The sequence below is a fragment of the Rhinolophus sinicus genome, chromosome 14, assembly GCF_057876585.1.
Source record: "Rhinolophus sinicus isolate RSI-liver-muscle chromosome 14, RSI-T2T, whole genome shotgun sequence".
Classification (NCBI taxonomy): Eukaryota; Metazoa; Chordata; class Mammalia; order Chiroptera; family Rhinolophidae; genus Rhinolophus; species Rhinolophus sinicus.
The window spans coordinates 132,169,649-132,182,558 of NC_142514.1; the positions used below are offsets into that span (position 1 = coordinate 132,169,649).

At 40.1% G+C, this 12,910-nt stretch overlaps 1 protein-coding gene across 30 annotated transcripts in view; it reads left to right on the forward strand.

Moving 5' to 3' along the window:
• The window catches only part of DLG2 (discs large MAGUK scaffold protein 2), a 1,894,072-nt gene that overhangs the window by 1,681,295 nt on the left and 199,867 nt on the right, over positions 1-12,910 (forward strand). The window contains exon 1 of one of the 30 annotated variants that reach the window (XM_074335680.2): positions 6,541-6,803. The exons of the other annotated variants lie outside the window; for them this stretch is intronic. The gene's annotated coding sequence lies outside the window, so the exon portion shown is untranslated. Of the gene's footprint in view, positions 1-6,540; positions 6,804-12,910 lie in introns of those variants that run through there. 30 annotated transcript variants of the gene reach the window in all.

Here is a 12,910-nt window from a genome sequence, read left to right on the forward strand (position 1 = left end):
CTACCACTCACCAGGTGCTAACAAAGTACATGCTGCTTCCTTCCTCTTGAGTCTTAGTGTCTTTATCTATCAAATGGGAATAATGACTCTCTGTTTGCTGGGAGGATTCAGTGAGATTAACTTATGTGCATGCTGGTCTTACAACTTTACATAGTTGATGTTTTGCCAGGGTTAGTTGTTCTTGCTCAGAAGCGAAATTCGGGCTGTAATTGGGCAGCCACAGAAATTATGTTAATGGATCCGGGCCTCCGGGATACTGTCATTGTGAGTTGCATTGTACAGCATCCACATTACAATCCAGGAGTGGCTGAGACCCCAGGAGTAGTAGGTACAATGAAGGTTAGAAAAAAGGGATATCATCTCCCGGATGGAAAAGCATATGCAGAGTCTGGCCTCTCAACTTCTGATCTCAGCTGGACAGAGCAGCTTGCAATAGGTACCTGGAAAGAAGCAGCTGAGCCAGTGTAAGTTTGAAGTTCCTTGGGAAAGATGATAAGCCGGCTGAGTTTCTGTAGGCAAAGAGCCAGTAATGAGGTTTCCAGAGTTCCATCACATGTCCTTTTCATCACTTGCAGCTCAGCCAGAGACAGCGAAGCCTCAAACTCAGAGGCCAAGTGCGCACTGAGAGACTCAAGGAGGTGGTTTATGAAGGAGTGAATTGTGCTTTTGTTCCATTGATCTGTTCCCCACTCTCCCCTGACCTTAGCCATAAAAATATTAAAATCTGGGCATGAGAGCACAGAGAAGACCGTGGGGGCAGTGGGGAGGTTTATTGGCAGTGGCTGCTTAAGTCATGTAGCCAGAAGACATCATCAGAGAAAAGGGGCCTGAACTCTAGGTGGGATTAAGGGCATAGTCCAGCCTTAAAATTTTGTCCTAAAAGTCTCTGGTTTTGTCATTTCCTAATTACATGACAAGTGACTTAATCTTACTGAGCCTTCATTTCCATATAGGATTGTTATCTGGACAATGACAACCATGCAAGCGGCAACCTGCATAATTCCAGGGGACCCCATTTGCACACACTAGGAGCCAGCATATTGTAAACATGTAAAGGACCCAATAATTAATATTTTAAGTTATATGGGCCATATGGTCTCTATTACAACTAACCGACTCTCTACTGTAACTAATCAACTCTGCCGTTGTCATGTTAAAGCAGGCATAGCTAATACATAAACGAATGAGCATGGCTATGTTCCAATAAAACTTTTCTTATGGGCACCGAAATTGGACTATTATGTAATTTTCACATGCCACAACGCATTATTCATCCTTTGGTTTTTTTAAACCAATTAAAATGTGAAAGCCATTCTTAGCTTAGGGAGTGTACAAAACCAGATTTGACCGGCAGGCCATGGTTTACAGGCCCCCAACATACACCAAAATATGTTTGATATCTTCTAGAGAGATGCAGTGGTGCCCTGATTATTCTAAGGACAAAGTAAGAGAGTACATGTACCATGAGAAGCATAGCATCTGCCCTTTATCACTGCTCAGCATAAGGTCATTATTACGATTAACCCTTTAAAAAAAGAAATGTGTTAGCTCTCTACTTGCCATGGATATTTGGAAAGGAGGCAGTTCCACTTGGTTGCATAACCTTTCTACTATATTAAACTTTTATCGTTATTAAACTACCTATTAAAATTAAATATATAAAAACCGGTTTGAACAGGTAGTGACATTAGTAGACCACCCAGTTTGTTTGTTTGTTTGTTTCCTTCCTAATATTCTAGTGTCACTGCTTTAATTCCTAGACATACCTAATTTAGTACTTGGTCTGCACTGCTAGGTGCCCCATGCATAAATGATATCGGGTCTTTTCTCTCTTAGTGTTCTCCAAAGAGGCTGTATGTATCCCAAAAGTATGCAAGATGACAGCCCTTCTCTTCACTATGTTAATTTTTCATCTCAGCCTTTAAATTTCTGTTTTCTTATAGGTTTTATAATGTGCATACCGTGCCATAGTACTACGGATGGTTGTACTTTCTACAATTTATAAATATGAAAGTATTAGGTAATGGGGGTGTGCACTCAAATTTTTTTAGAATGATGATAATGTCAGCAATCAAAGTTTTGAAACAGATGGTCTAGGAGGAAAACAACTAAAAGTATCCCAATGGGAAACAAGAGTTGGTATGAGAGATGGATATAGTTTCTTGTTCACAATGACACAAGCATTTTTAGGACACGAATTAACATTTATTCTGGTGTCTATTTTGTGGCAGGCAGGAAGCAAAATATTTTACATTTTTCGTTTCATAATAACATAATAGCTGTATGAGATAAGTATCTCCATTTTATAGACAAGGAACAGAGGTTCAATTAAGAGAAGTTAAGCAACTTGTGAAGGTCAGCTTGAATGAATCAGGATTGTCTAACTATAAAGTATAACATTTTTCTTTTCAGCCTTTATTATTTTGAAGAAGTTCATGAAAAAGGAATGATTATTCTCTGGTATTCCTCAACTCTGAAGTTACCCTTTTTTCTGTCACATGTATTTTGATTATTAAGTGATAAATGGATAAAAATCCACTCCCCTGGAGACCCACTCCTTCCCCTCTAGACCTTTGTACATCACACGCTCTCACTCTGATTGGATATCTCCTTCTTAATTGGCTATCTCCTAGTCATCCATCCAGACTCAGCTTAGATATCACCTCCTCCAGGAAGCCTTCTTGACTTCATCTCCTCAGGACCAGCTTGGTCCTTCCTCTTGGCATCTGTAGCACCTTACTGAAAGTTCTTATGAAATGTGTTATGCAGCTGTGTAGTTCTCTATTATCTGCTTGTTACTGCCTGGACCGAGAGACCCTTAGAGGTCAGGAAATCTGACCTAGATTGCACTATCCTTCTGGCATCCAACATAATAATTCAGTACTTGGGACATAATAGGTTCTCCATAAATACTCATGGAATGAAGGAATTTCTCCTTCATTGATTTGGGGTCTGAGATAACTTTGGCAAATAGATAGGTTGAAGTTTGCTTTTACTAAGGTTCCCCAGGATAAGATGAATTGGTGGATATACATTAGATTATAGGGGAACAGATAATGGTAAAACATTATTTGTATGAAGGCTTTTTCCTTCCATGTTTCTAAGAAACTGGAGAGGGTGCATGTACTCACACCAAGCAAATTAATATTAATGATACATGTGATTTATCAATATCTATCTGTCTGTATGTTTGTGTGGGAGCACATATATAAGCCCATACATATTCATAAGCATGAATTCATAAAAAAATTGACCAGCACAATTTCTATAAACTGTCTTATGGTTCACGGAATGCTCAGCAAAAGGATGAAGTTCATTAACACTTCAGGTTGGCTGATCTTGCCCATCATCCAGTTGCTCTAAATCTCCTTCGGTCCTAAAGCCACTTGCCTCCTAGACACATAAAGCTGTAGCACTTTCTTGGAAGGAAACTAGCGTTTACTGAGAGCTTTTGCAATATTCTATAGGTGCTTAACAGAGGTGATTGCATTTATCCTCAGTCGTTTGCGCTAACCCACAGGTCCTGAGCCCAAAAGGAAATAGAGCAAGTCAAAAGCACGTAAGGAATTTTACTGAAACAGAAAATCTTCACTAAGAAAGAGGGAAGGAGGAGTGGGGCAAAACTAAGAAAAATTCGGAATTTTGTTAAATTCAGTTATGAATGGATAGTGTTAAATTGAGTTATATAAATTTGTTGCCTGGGATTACAGCAAATTAATTTACTGGTAATAAGATGAGAGATTGTGACATTAGCACAGGCATTTTATACATGAGCAGGGAGGGGCCTTTTCAGCTGATTGGGAAAGAAAGTATTCTTTTTCCCACTACCAAGCGTGGCTACGTGTGAAGAACTTTCTTGTTTGCTGAAAGTGTAGAACTTAGAACAGTGTTCGAGGACTTTTACATTTCATAGACCAGAAACATTTCAGAACAATTCTTTAGGCCAATAGAATTGCCAAGGTTTTGTCTTGCCAATAAAATGAAGGTTGTTAAAAAACCAAAACAAAAACAAGACCGAAAAAACGCTATGTATTCTCACTATCATTTCAGAAATAAAAAGACAACTTCGTAGCAAAAATAATAGGAAAAAAAAAACACAGAAAACAGTAGAAGGGACATAATGTTATAATGAAAGAAGGCCATTTTAGCTTGATGAAAAATCACTACATCCTGCATTTCGTATCCTGCCCTTGACCCACACGGGTCAGGGACCAGCCTGTAGGAGCCACTGATGCTGCTATAGGGGGCCCTTGAAGTCACACCCATCATGCTTTAAATCTGGGCCCTACTAATTCCTAGCTGTGAAACCTGGGGCTAGTTAGTTACTCAACTTTTCTGAGCTGCAATTTCCTCATGTGTCAGATGAGGATAGTATTTGACTGTATTAATATCCTAGAGTTGTTGTAATAAAATACCGCAAACTAGGTGGCTTAGCACAACAGCAATGTATTGGCCCCTAGTTTTGGAGCTCAGACGTCTGAAATCTAAGTGTCATCAGGGCCATATCCCCACTGAAGGCTCTAGAGAATATGATGTTTCAGGCCTGTCTGCCGGCTTCTGGTAGTTCCTTGGCCTGTGGCAGCGAACTCCAGTCTCCACAGGGTGGTCTCCCGGTGTGCATGGATGTCCACATTTCCCCTTTAATAAGGACACTAATCCTATTGGATGAGGGACCACCCTAAGTGAGACCTCTTCTTAACTTAATTAACATCTGCAACAGTCCTATTTCCAAATAAGGTCACATTCTGAGGTGTTAGAGGTTAGGACTTCAACATATGAGTTTTTTGGTGGGGGCGAGGGCAGGACACAAGTAAACCCATACCACTGACCAATCTCATAGAGTTGTTTGATCCAGGTTGTTACAGGAAAGGCCAAATACATTGTAAAGTATGAGAACAACGTGAGGGTTGTTTGTTTGTTTTTTCAGAAAATTTATAATTGTGGCATTTGAGATTTAGGGACAGTAAGCAATTAATACAAGGATATATAATGAAGACATAGGAAAGCTCGGACTTAGAGCACATTCATTTAACAAATATTTTAAATATCTATTACGTGGGCAGTCCCTGCCCTAGTGTTGGAGATTCAGCCATGGACAAAAGAGAGAAGGCCCCTCGCCTCATGGAGCTTACATTCTAGTGGGGGGAAGCAAAAGTTAGTGAAATCAGCAAGTATATAGTAGAAATTTAAGTAGAGATAAGTACTTAAAGGAAAAATCCAATAATAGAGTAGACTATAATGGAGGACTGGAAGAGGCTGTTCTCTATGGGACATCAGGGAGCTCTATGAGGAGACACGTGGGCAGAATGCTGACTGCAGTGAAGGAGCAAATTCTAAGTGACAGGGGAGCCGTTCCAGGGAGCTGAGTAGGGAGTGACAAAGCCAGGGCTTACACACAAGTCTGTGGTTCACGACCTCTGATCTTTCTGCAATTTCCACTGAAGGCCATCGTAAATAAATCTGCTCGCATGGCTCATCTGCCTCTGACAGTTGGTGTGAAATACTGCTTGGGGTGAGATGATATGGTTAGGAGTGTGGGCACTGACCCCAGTTTGCCGGGAGCTGCTTCCAGCCCTGCCACGGAGCAGCTGCGATCCCGCTTGGGTTTGTGGACCTCTCTGAATCGCAGTTTCTTCATCTGCAATATGTTGTCGTGAGAATACCTACCTCATAGGGAAGTTCTGAAGGTTAAATGAGTCTAAGCACCTAGAACATTGCCTGGTACATAAGAAGTGCTTGATAGTAGCTATTGTGATTGAAGGCAGGTTTTCTAGTGTTGCTAGCCAATGAACCTAAGGAGATTATACTGACCTTGTAAGAGAGGAAGCAAAAAGCTCAGGCACTGCTCTTTTTCCATGCAGCCTGCCTATTGCTGATTTTTTATCAGTCAGTGATATTGTTTTGGATTCCTGCATGTCCTCCCATGTTCAGGGCTTCTGTGCTCCAGGGGTAGCACATAGGATAGAAAGACAATGCTCTTGACATTGCAAGACCTAGGTTTCGATTCAAACTCAAATCACACTTGGAAACCGTGTGACCTGTGCAAGTTAATCTCTCTTGCTATGGGTGCCTTGTCTGCACAGTGATCAAGTTGAATGACCCTAGCTCCAGGGCTCCTCGCATCCCTCAATTTCTGTGCACTGGACAAAGTACTTCACTTCCCTGAGCTCTGGAGGCTCGTTTATACTGTAGCACTATTGCTATCTCTCCTGGTTGCTAAGAGGCTCAGGGAGAGTGAAAGTGTTTGGTACACTGTGACATGCTATGCAAATATGAGGGCTGATCTTTACAGAACTATTATGAGAATTAACCCTGAGTACTACACTTCGTTATGTATGCATTTGAGATGCAGGGGCTTTCCTCCACATTTTGCCATCTTTGCCTGCCCCCCACTGGGTTGGGTGGATCCACCTTAACAAGGTGTGGGGGAACACAAGAGGAGGATGGGGGTACAGTATTGTGGTGGGAAAGCATCTCATTGGTTAATGCTGATACATCCCAAACACCAATTACTGTATCTGCTTCTAAGGCTGATATATTCATCAGGATGAGTTACAAGGAAATATATGTATCCAGGGAGTGAGGATGCTACATGGTCACCCCCTGTGATGTAAAATATGAGAGTCTAGGAGGGGCTGTTTTATAATTCATCAGGTTTCGCTAGTGAGTTCTGTCAGAGTCTTAGTTATAAAGGCAAGTGTGAACCGGACGGCAGACAGGAGAACCTGGCACCAAGGAGACGGAGAAGCTGTCTGTGGTGCCTCCTGCCTCCTCCCTGCTTTGTTCCAATAATTTTGCGCTCGGTAAGTTCCCCGGCTTTGCAGCTAATCGTTGTTCTTGAATGTGCTTGGCAAGCGAATGTGTAGCTCAGAATGAGCACTTGCTGTCAGAAGTGTGTGTTAGTGTTTGGGCTTCCGACAAATTCCACAATTCCTTTTAATGAGCAAAATAGCTTGAAAGATGAAACAAAACCCCACAAATGAATTATTCACCTTGATCCTTGGAAGGCTGCTTTCTTTGGTTGCTAAAGTTTCTCAGGTTTCATTCTGTCAGTTTTGTTTGTTGGGTGAGCTTTGAAAAGAAAACAAGTCTCTTTGTCACGAAATTGTTTTTTCTGAGCTGCCAAAAGGAGGTATGTACAGGGTGGTTTGTCCATCCCCACCCCCCGGCTTACCCTCCCCAGCGTTCGGTAATTCTGAAAACAGACAGTTTGCCTGGTAACCAGCTCCAACAGAGCTGAACCTGTGCAAGGCAAGATTCAAATTGCAATCTTTTGTGTGAACAGAACCGAGGGGCTGTGCATAATTGTCTTTGTGGAGATTATTGAGAAACTCGGTATGGTGGTCGTCCTTGAGTTTTGTCTGGATGGGATCAGACTCGGAGGAGATTTGCATTTGGCATGCCTGTTGATGTGGGAGAGAGAGTGAAAGAAAAGACAGGATCATTATGGAAAGAGCTATACAACCAACGCACAGGACAGACAAATGCAGAAGGCATGACTCTTGCATCTGTGTAACTTGTGACTGCTTTCTCTAGTTTCTTATTTCCATCAATAATTACCTGAGGCTGCATTTTGATCCTCATCTGAGTGCGTTCCAAGTCCTCATTCCAAGTCCTGGTTCCAGGTAGGGAGAGCGCTAACTCCTGGTCAGCTAGCTGTAGGAAGTCATTTCCTCATCAGAAGGAAAAAGCAAAAGCTGTACCTTCCCAGACTCCTTTCTTCTGTGTTGTTTTGCCTGTGTCCAGATCTCATGGAAACCAACAGCTTGACGTACTTTTTTTTTTTTTTTGCAGTAGCAGATTTAACTGTGGTGTCATATGGCATATTATATATGGAGAAGGATAGCAAGGCATTTTGTTGAATGTTTCAAGTGTGTCTGGCTTGTTGACATTTGCTTTATTTCGCTGGCAAGGAGCTACTATCTTTTGAACCCATAAATGCCTGCCCAAAGCGTTTACCTTGTACATAACTGCACTTTCTCTTTAGCTGTACATCTGACAAGAGCATGTCAGATATAAAGAGCATTTCTTTTTATCTGCAAGAAAAGCAACTCATTTTAGCATCTCTGTTGATAAAAAAAAAAAAAATTGCATACATTTTTTTTTTTTCCCACCAGGGACTTAGCTTGCTCTTTGCTTTTTCCTGATAAATACCTTTGGTCATCGGTACGACAACACTTCCAATAAAGTTATTTCTCCTTTACTAGCATACTTTCTGATTGCTCCAAAACTTGGCAAACTGGGAATATGGAATATATCTGTTTCCGGGAGCACATTTTCCAGGCATACTTTTTTTTGTCCATAAATAGCTTTTCCATATTTTCCATTTCCCTGAATAAGTTCTGCTTAAAGAGCAGAGGAGTGATATATTATGGTTGGCACTTAGGGGTGTGTAACCTGAGACCTGGTTTCTATTCTACTAGGGCTGCCACACAAGGGGTCTGTAAAATGTCTTTTTGTCTTACGTACAGCTCAAAGCCTTTGGGCTACAACAAGGATGATTAAAGTAGGAAATTTAGCAAATCAGTGCAGGTATAAATGAACATCTACGTTTGATGGTCCTGCCAGCCCATGAGGCTTTGTAAAGCTCAGGACACAAAGCTGAAAGTTCCTAAAAGTGTTACTACATCTTAATGCCAAGAACAATAGAGTTATAAAGTACCTTTGAAATGTACTGTACCTTGGTTTTTATTGTTTCATATTTTAAAAAATTGCATGCCGGAACCCATGGTTTATTTTGCTGCAGTATCTGGTTTTTGATTCAGAGTAGTTGTATGGAGAAATAAACCAATGTACCAAATCTCAGTACCCTGAATTTCTTCTCATTTGGTGGTGGTTTTTCCATTTTCTCCACCCACCAAAAATAACTCTATTTATAGCAAGAAAAGAAAATTTAGCTTGAGTTATTCTCAAGTAAATTTACAGCAGCAAGACAAATAGGAACGGTGACAAGCACCTTCTGAAAGAGCACACACACACACACACACACACACACACACACACGTCTCAAAAAAAGGATTAAAAGCCAAGGGAGTATTAACCCTTTGCTTGTGACACAATTTCTTTGGCAGAGGTTGGGGAGGGCAGACTGGGGAGAGGTTTAAGGCAGCTGTTCAGAGACTTGGCTCCAGCAGTGTTCAGATGGAAAGGGCGGGGGCTTTGTGTTACCCTGGTCTATACCTCACTCTCCTTACCTGTAAAATGGGGGAGGGGAAGGTTAGGAAGATGACACCGGATAAATGATGTGAGTATAGTAAGAAGTACACTGTTTGGCACGAAGGGGACCTACTGAAAGGTACTCATTATTGTTATAAGTCAAATTTTGTAAAATACATTAACTCATTCTGATTTTAGTTTTGAAAGAAATATGCACAATATGTAAATAGAAAGATTATACAAATTTTTCTTGTTAGCAAGATATACTTTTTACAGCTAGGTAATTTTTTGTTTTTATTTTAGAAACCTACTAAAGACAGAATTATTATCCTTCAGTTCACTTTCAACTAATTCTTAGAATGGCATTCAAAGTCCTTACATAATTATTCAAAGAATAAACTGAATTTCAAATGGGGAGCATGAAAATAAACTAATAACAAATAATATGTCATAGCTTTCTAAGTTATTTGCTAAACAATGATTTGGCCATAAGTTCAACCCTGATACTGATTGCATCAAAGTACCTGAGTGTAGTAAATATCACTTAATTGCATCCAAGGTAATATACTGAATGTTTTTACATACACTTTCTCATTTTATGCTCATCACAGCCCTACTGAGTAGGTTCTATTTTGATTCCCATTATGAAATGAGGAAACTGGATTACAGAGCATTTACTTAAATACTAATTCAAATGGCATACATCAGCTCTAGAATTTGAATTTACACGTGTCTGATTCCAGAATCTGCACTAACCACCATGATGGGATTATCCAATAGGATTTGCCCAGCTCTACATAATTCCATTTTGGGATGTTGGCCCTATATTTGCTTTGATTCTTCTCCCTCCATGTTTAACTGCTATCAGAGTTTAAGTAAATGAAGTTAGAGATGTCCTTTGCTGTCATTTTTTTATCTATGCCAATCAAGATCACAGTTTCCTGAGCCATCTTTTTAATTCTCACCAAAGTATAAAATTGAGTATTAAAAGATGTGAAATTTTAAAAGATAATAAATCTGCTAAATTCAAGATAAAATCTAAAAGTGGCCTTGAATGAGTACTGTCCTTTGACATGGCCAACCTTTCTCCGTGCCTCTGGCTTTAGTGTGGGCCAGTAGGATGGGTGCATTTGGATCTTGCTCTCTAGACCACATTCAGGATAAATAGGTCCCCAGAATTTCTTCCCCGAACAACCCTGAGCCCACTTCCAAGAGCTGTATAGTGTTCCCTCCCGTGTGAGGGGAAACTAAGAGGCTACTATTTGCATGGGGGTATGGTGAGGCCAGGGGGTCAGATTTTGTTGATCATAACTTGGACCTGTGAGTTGGGATGTCCACACATCTGCATGAAAGGCCTTTTGCATTGCAGGAAGGAAGAACGGAAGAGAGGAGGCACTGGGCCAGGTCTGGGGTCTTCACTTGCATTGTTGCCCTGAGCCCCCAAAATATTAGGGATAGCCCTGCGCAGCATTGAAGAATATTTACTTGTATCTCAGAGTAGCAAAGCTAAAATTCCAGTGGATTGGTTTCATAGGGCTTTTTGTTTGTTTTTGCTTTTGACCTTGTTGCCATTAAGCCAAAAGAAATCATTTGAACAAGAAAGTGGTCAAAGCTACGAAGATCTCAGACTAAAAGCTTTTTAAGTTCCATTTTGGAATTGATAACAGCAAGAGTCATCAAAACTAGACACTGGCCTTTCTTCCAGTACAGAGGCATAGACTGACATGGGTGATTTTAGGGTCAGCCGGATTAAAGCTCTTTGTCATTTGTTTATTATTCCCTTTGAACATACAGTTAGTTGCTCAGAGAGACCATTGTTAACTTCAGGTGACTTTTCCTAATCTTTAGTTTTAAATTGCTGTTGAAACCCTTAGTGCCAGGGACTAATGGAAGGCTGCCTGAAAGATCAAAATGGAATTCTGCCATACAGGCTGCTATGAAAAACACATGGCAGTGAATGGTTTTATGTGGCCTTCCATCATTATTGGAGCCCCTTGCTCTGTCCAGTGCCTCATTCTCTCAATGGCCTCTTTTAATCTTCTGTTTATTGGAGACAAAGACCCCAACTAACAGCCAAGAGTTCCAGGTAGCAAAATCTCTGCAATTATTAAGAATCTTGAGGTTGGGGGAGTCTTGGGTTTTTTATTTTTTAAATGCAGTGAAAGATGCTGTGCAATTAACAGAGTGATTTTTGCTTTTGTTCCTGTTACTCTTCCTAAAGTATTTTCTAGATGAAGAGGCAGAATGCATCTTGGGAAGTATTCCCTACCGCCAAATTTACAACCTTGCTTTCTTTAGCTATAAAGCAAGGCTATTGGGAAGATATATTATAAATGAGATAACTCATATCTCAGTAAATAATTATTCCCTGATCAATGTGAAAGCATCTGACACAGTAAATATTCAGCACATAGTGTGTCTACATTAAATGTTCACCCAATCTGAAAATAGAGCAGTTAAACTGATGACTCTGTGATGACTAAGGCATTTATTTTGCCTAGCAGCAGTGGTAGAAGGAATAGTACAGAGAGATAAAAAAACAAACAAAAACAGGACAAAATAAAATTGATCATTTAACCTCTACATTGAAAACTCTTAATAGTATATGCCTTGGGTGGTGGTAATCCTGTTGATTTTTTATTTTCTATTTTATGTATCTTTTTTAATTTTTGTAATGAACATGCATTATTTATCTAATTAGAAAAAACATTTTTAGGGAATTGAGTTAGAGTAGGAAATGGTTTATGAGTACGTTGTAGATATCTAACTCTGTAGGAAGAGTCAAGTCAAATAATAACAGCATGCAAAATACTTGAGAGATTTTTTTGATCCAGATTAACTTGCTTTATTTTATATTACAAGTTTACTTGTCTATTATTAATAATTTATTAAGCATAGACTAGTGCCAGATGTTCTGCTAGGTGCAGAGGTTACAAACATGAAAAATCACAATCCTAAACCTCAAGTTATTTATCATCCAAGAGAAATGGCCACATGAGCCCACAATTTTAACACAGTGTGATTCCTGCTGTGCCATAGCAGGAGCAGGTAAAGTTGCTTTCTATTGCAAGTAACAGAAACCATGACTCAAATCAACTTGCTCAGTAAAAGGAATGTATTGTTGACTGTAACCTAAAAGTACAGCAGTGAAGCTGCTTTCAAGAAACTGAATCCTGTGGCTCACAAGGTTGTCAAGAAATTTGTTTTGTTTTGGTTTGGTTTAGGTTTTTATGGGGGGTTTTGTGACTATGCCTGTCTTAGTATCAGCTGCATCCTAAGATTGATTGCCCTCATTGTTCCAAGATGTTTGTCATTGGCTCCTGAGCAACTTGTTTTCTTAATCATATCCAGCTAGAAAGAGATCCAGAGAATGCTCCCTAAAATTCACTTTGAATGGTCTGGCTTCCCATGATGATAAAACTGAATCACCAGCCCCATTCTGAAGCTGCAACAGGATAAACACAGCCTCCCCGTGACCTTAGGAGTCCCTAAACAAAATCTGGCAGCTATTGCTGTTAGGAAGGGATGGTGGTGGTGATGAATGCTGCCACAGCATCCAACAGCCATCTTCAACTTTTGATATGTACAACACATAATGTACAAAAATGTCCATTAGAGTTCACATAGCACAATGGAGAACACGCCAAGCATATAATATAATGGTTCATGTCCTTAAGTTGATTTCCATGATGAATAGGGGTTTGCCAAGAGATAAGAGAGAGGGAAGGCTTCCAGGCAGAGAAAAAAGCTGTCT